Below are 6,037 nucleotides of genomic sequence, written 5' to 3'. Positions count from 1 at the left end.
CTCACTGTCACATCTTTTTATTAGCAAATGGCAGTAAAAAAATCGTAGTCTTCAAAATTGCCGTACTGATTTGCATCGCTAATTGTGACATCTGCTTTCATAGCTGCATCCATTAGCACGACTCAAGTTGATGGCATTGAATATGTTTCAAAAAGCACTGTATATTATTAAATAATGGGCTGGTTGTGTGTTCATCTTTGTCGCTAGTGTAACAGTCAATGGCATTGTGTGTTTTCCCTGAGAGTTACAATCACGGAACTTCTTATTCTATAATATATGATCGGTGAATTTATAGACTTAGATTTTGTTTTGAGCGTTGCCTCAAAATGAAAAAAAAAGCCATCATCCTTCTTATGAAACAAGCATAGAGAATTCATACCTTTGCCTCTTCTTATTGGAATGAAAAACATTACTCCAACACCCCTTTTCTTGGGCTGAAAATAAGGTTTGGATGATGTCAATGAATGTGTTTTGCTTTTCTCTGCTACAGTAGCTCCCACATCTCCACATTTCAAATCTTCTGATTGGTTTTCAGACAGGGCATATGACAGACGTGATATCTGGGTCGTGGATGTCCCAATATGGAAGCAATGTTGCCTGCATGATAATCAGTAATCCACTTTGCTCTGGCTCTGGCCTGGCCACTGACCCCTGCTGACCTCCTTGGAATTGATTCTGCGCTTGAACCCAAAGCAGGCGCAAATTAAGCCAAGATATCAGCGGAAAGGGAGAGACAAGCGAAAAACTGAGGGACAGAGAGTGAGAGAAGGGGGAGAACGGAACATTTTGGGTATTGAAAGACGTTTTTTTAGGCATGGGAAAGAAGATGGTTACAATGACTTACTTTGATAGAACATCTGTAGGACAGCAGGCAACATGACGAGGGCCTTGTGAAAAGCTTAATAGACTAATTTCCTGCCCAGCCCGGCAGAAATATCTGTCCGACACTGACAGCTAGCTGATGAAAATGAACCAGGATTTGATTTTCTCCCAAGTGGAGAGCGAGTAAAGACCTATCTCTCTCTCTCTGTACCGCAGGCAATACTCTGTGTCTGTCTATAATAGCAAAGACAGAAATTCTGTCCGTGGCTGCTTCCTCCTCAGGGCTAATGACAAATTTAGTGATAATCGTCATGTTTTAATTGATGTTTCCGCACCACTAACTCTAACCACCGGTGGATTGCATCAGGGGGATGAGAGATATGAATAGTTTTGTATCTGCATGGCCCACAGTTCCCTTTATTGCACCGGCTCGTATCTGATCTGTCCAACGCTCAAGGCTTTCAATGCACAGCGCAGGCAGCCCGCCTCTGGGACAGCGCAACCTGCTCACAGTCACTGCATGAGGTAGATGGTACATGCTGTCCCATCTCCACGCTGCCGCTGTTGGACTGAGTAAAAAGCAGCGTTGTACGTACAGCAAGCTGCTTGATTGCCCGGCGGCCCCCCCAGCGCGCCGCGCTATGGAGAGGACTAATGTATTTATAACCCCTCTCATATGTGCACTGGGAACAAATTAGAGACAAATGAGGCAGGATTCCTCCACCCGCCCCGGAAAGCCATGAAATTAGGGCAGCATTGTTTACAACTAGCACCCGATCACAGCAGCAAAGTGATGCAAAGTTAAATATGTTTCTAAAAGTGTCTGTACAGTACATTGTACAGTATTTTACTGTCTTTAGTGTTGCACCATCACGAGCTGACCGCTTTGTACATGTACGCGCTTTAGACTCAAGTGGTTAATGAGAACTTAAGATGTGAAACTTTTCTTTCTATTTCCTGTTATGAAGGCACTCTCCTTTGATGATCAAGTCATTGACTACACAAGAATATTTAAACTGCACAAGGCAGGATTTATTTGAATCCAACCATCTTACTGGCTCCATCAACACATTTGGTATGCAACACAGAAACTGTTGCTTTGGTGTCTTTAAAGACACCAAAGAAAAAGAAGATTGCGGCGCAATTAGAAAGATTAAAGGATGAGATAACACACAAGTTGTCAACACAAGTATGCTGATGGCACAAACTGAGGCAGAGACGTGATCGAGTCAGTCTGAACGCGTGTTTAGAGTTCTTGTATGTTCTGTCTGTTGGCGCAAATGTTTTTGTCACCTTTTCTTGTCTTGTTTGCTGCTACCAACACTTCTGGCCACATTCACACCATATCTTCTCAGTGATTTGAATAAAGTAGTGCGTTTGGGCTTCAGCGGTGGCGATCGCAGGGGATGCGGGGAAAAACAACAACAACAATGCCACGGGGTCATTTCAGTGACACGCCCACACCGCCACATAACCCATGTGCTAATCGCTGCTACGCCTGATTTGGTGTGAATGTCGCCTAACGTCGGTCCCATGTAACTCAAAAAAAGCTTTCATTGGGCATTCTGAAATATTGAAACGTGTTCAATTAATGTTTCGTAAGCATTCAATGACAACATAACATGTCTCCATTGTAGCTGGCGCACAAAGTGTGGAGTCAGCTGTAGCTGTTTATGAATGTATATCTTTTAAATTCTCCATTGAAAAATGTAACTGTCTAGATACTTGGGCTACTCCGCAGATACATTTTTCATACAACATACCGAGGTGGTTTTTGTGATAAATCTTTTGTCACTGGTTTTATTAAAAAAAAAAAGAAAACTCTCCAAAGTGACAGAGAATGTCACATTTTCAATAGTTCACTTCCAGACACACAGTGTCTGCTCAGCAACAAACAACAAACTCTCTATATATGTAAATCAGATCAATAGGATATCCATACAAACGGCCTGCAGCTGTGTGTTGCCATCAAGCAGCTCACCTAATGTAATAAGGAACATCAATAGTTGATTTTCAAACCTAGTGGTGCAGAGAAAAGAAAACGAGGATGATGAGATTAGCGCAGCTTGGCTCCAACGTCGAGCTCCATTTTATAAACATTCACAATTAACGCAGACTGTCGTTATGCAGGGGACAATGAGATGTGTTGGGGAGAACAGATTAATAACTTCACTGCGTGAGTCAAACTCTGCTGCACGACAAAGACACACTCGTATTTGCTTCTCAGAGTCAACACTGACATGTGGACGTTTGGATGTGATAATTAATCACGATAAGCTGAAACGCTCACACGCTCAGACAGAAGGCGGCTTACACATCTATTGTATGTCGCTCTTCAGACAGGTATTATAATGCAGTTTGACAATCGACTGCATTATATGATATCGCAAAATTAGCAGGTGTGCTCTGCACCAAAAAGCCTCCATTAATGGTCCATCCTGGGCTGTGTTCCCTGAGGTGGATTAAACACGGCCTTAACTAATTATGCTTTTACTGGGAACAGACGAGGTTCTCATGGAATAAGAAGCTTGAATTCAGACATCCTTGATTTGATTTGTAATGCCTTTTAGGTAACAAAAACAAATTATTAACATGTGTTTGTTTCAATTCATGTAATTAATTGTTTACTTTCTTTTAAAGTAGTGTTAATGTTGGCATCTGATTTTGATGTAGTCTTGGTCTTTTGCCATATGTAAATAAACTTTAGTGTCATTTTAGGGATTTGAGCTTCAGTCGACACGTCCTAAAGACATTTTTTGTTGCGTCTTCTTCAGGCTGCAGCTATCGCTATCTTTTGCATAGATCGTCACCATGTTGAAATGCAAATCAACGCCGTCTACAACAAGCATCACGTTTTCTCCCCGCAACCAGTTGACTCTTTGTTATCGAACACATGAAGTCTTTGTTTTCAGACACAGAGAGAGTTAAATAACTGTGTGAAGAGTTTTGTTTTTCACAAACTGATGCTCACCATGACAGATATCTTTGTCTGAACACTGCATCAGCTGTAAGCGGTGTTATTTTTCAGTCAGGATATGTGAATCCGCCATCTCTCTGTACGAAACTACAAAAGACTCACATTTAACATGTGTAATTGGTCTACCACTCCTTTTATAATAGCGCCTCACTTCCACTCCTTTCAGCTCTCCCACACTTCCAGGCAAAGCGAGAAGAGTATGAGAGTGTATACTCATAATCCTCACTTCCTGCACAGCCCGGGGCTGTGTTTGGAGTGTTTTACTAGAGAAGGGTGTCTGAAGGAGATGAAGCTCTCAGGCCTTCTCTCTCTCTCTCTCTCTCTCTCTCTCTCTCTCTCTCTCTCTCTCTCTCTCTCTCTCTCTCTCTCTCTCTCTCTCTCTCTCTCATTGGATTAGTGCATGGTGAGTCAGCCGTTTGTCACTGACACAGTAACAGCCTACCAGTGGCTTTTATAGGCTCCAGGTGAACCAATAAAAAAACTCAGCCTCGGTATCCTCAGGCCAACAGAATGGCAGTTCATCTACAAACAGCAAGTGCATAAAAAAGCTCTGTTAAACATCCAACCAGAGGGGTGTGACAGTTTTTTTGTAACTTATTTCATAAAGCCTCTATTCCCGTACACTCTCACTCCAGCCAATAACATACATTAAAATGACTCTGAGGAGGAAAACACATGCATTTTATGATGTTTACAGGGCGGTGAGTTAGTGGCCTTGCAGGTTATAGAATCATTGTCTGCTCTAATTGTGTTTTTGAAGCGCCGTTATTGCTATTCACGGTATTCAAGCAGGAGCAAATGGTTCTCCCTGCCGACGGACACATAATTGAGGAGCCTGAAGAAGATTACCACGGCAGAGAAAAGAAAAACAGTGCTGGAAGGAAAAGACAAGTTTTGGTAAGAGGATGAAGCAACCGCCAGAAAAATCGGGGCAAAGAGAGCGTAGCAGCGAGGAGGACAAAATATGTTTGGAAAGAGTTCAACCACATGTCTCCAATTCATAATTAACTTTTTAGAACCGTCACAAAGCTACGGGAGTGGGGCTCGTGCCAGCGGAGCTATTCCTTTTCACTGGCAGATGTGACTCGCTGTGTTTTATCATGTTTATTTACATGTTTTCTCGGTGCCAACCGTACATGAGGTAGTTTGAAGAAACACGTGTTGCCAGAGGGGCCAACAAGCAAACACTTTGTCTGCGGGAGAAATGCAGCAGTGTGACTGAATGAATGGTAGATGAGTTGCAGTTTTCTCAGACAAAGAAAGTCATGTCTATTTCAGGATTTCTTTTCCTTACTATTAAAATGTTTTGCCTCTCGCGTTTGAATGAAAAGCAGAATGTTATGAGGCAGCCCATTTCCATATTAATTGCTACACCTTAGGCAGCCATCAGGTAAGTTAGGTACGTGACTAATAAAACACTAATTGTGCAAATTAGATGTTGTGGATCTCTCACAGAGTCAGGTAATCGTCACCCACCAATGTATCTGGTTAGTAAATCATTGTTTAGGGTTGCTGGTTAATGATGTCGACTCATTAAGTGTTTGAACACATCCCATGCTGCTTTGTGAGGAGGAAGGGGTGAGTCATGAACCAACAGTGGCAAACAGTAGCTCGGAGACACTTTCAGCACTGGTATTCATTTCACATTGTATTTCTGAATAGAAAAGGAAGAAGGTACGATTTAGTCTCGGAGGCCATTGACGTCTCTCTCCCGTCCTGAGGCCTCTACACCAATCACTGACCAGTGGAAGATGAGTGGCGGACACATGACCCTCCTTAATCCTTTCCCTTTCTTTGCAATAAATTATGCATCAGAAAAAGCTTTTTTCCACCTCAATGGATGTGTCCCTTAATCCCTGGCTCCTAAAACCCTGTTTAATCTGAACTAAGTCATTAAAACAGTAAAGGGATATCACAAAGGACTTTCAAGCCAATTGGCTTAACGGTAACGTGATTAGATCATTGATCTCTCGGCAAAGCCTTGGGCTTCCAGGTGCGAAATGACTATTTAATGAAATCAGAGAAATCTCGTTACTAGAAAATTGCTGATCAAAGTTAAGACCAGGTGACTGGGGTGGCATTGGTATCCATGTATCTGGGCAAAGGTATTTATTCTCCAGATCCCCTCTTGACATTACCAAGAATGTATGGGGCCGGAATAGGAGATCGTGTTCTTAATCCCTTACCAGCCACTATCCATACCTCTGTGCATCTTTAACACGGATTGTTGCTTTAAGC

The sequence above is a fragment of the Pholis gunnellus genome, assembly GCF_910591455.1.
Source record: "Pholis gunnellus genome assembly, chromosome: 15".
Taxonomy (NCBI): Eukaryota; Metazoa; Chordata; class Actinopteri; order Perciformes; family Pholidae; genus Pholis; species Pholis gunnellus.
Note: the sequence above shows the minus strand (reverse complement) of the source record.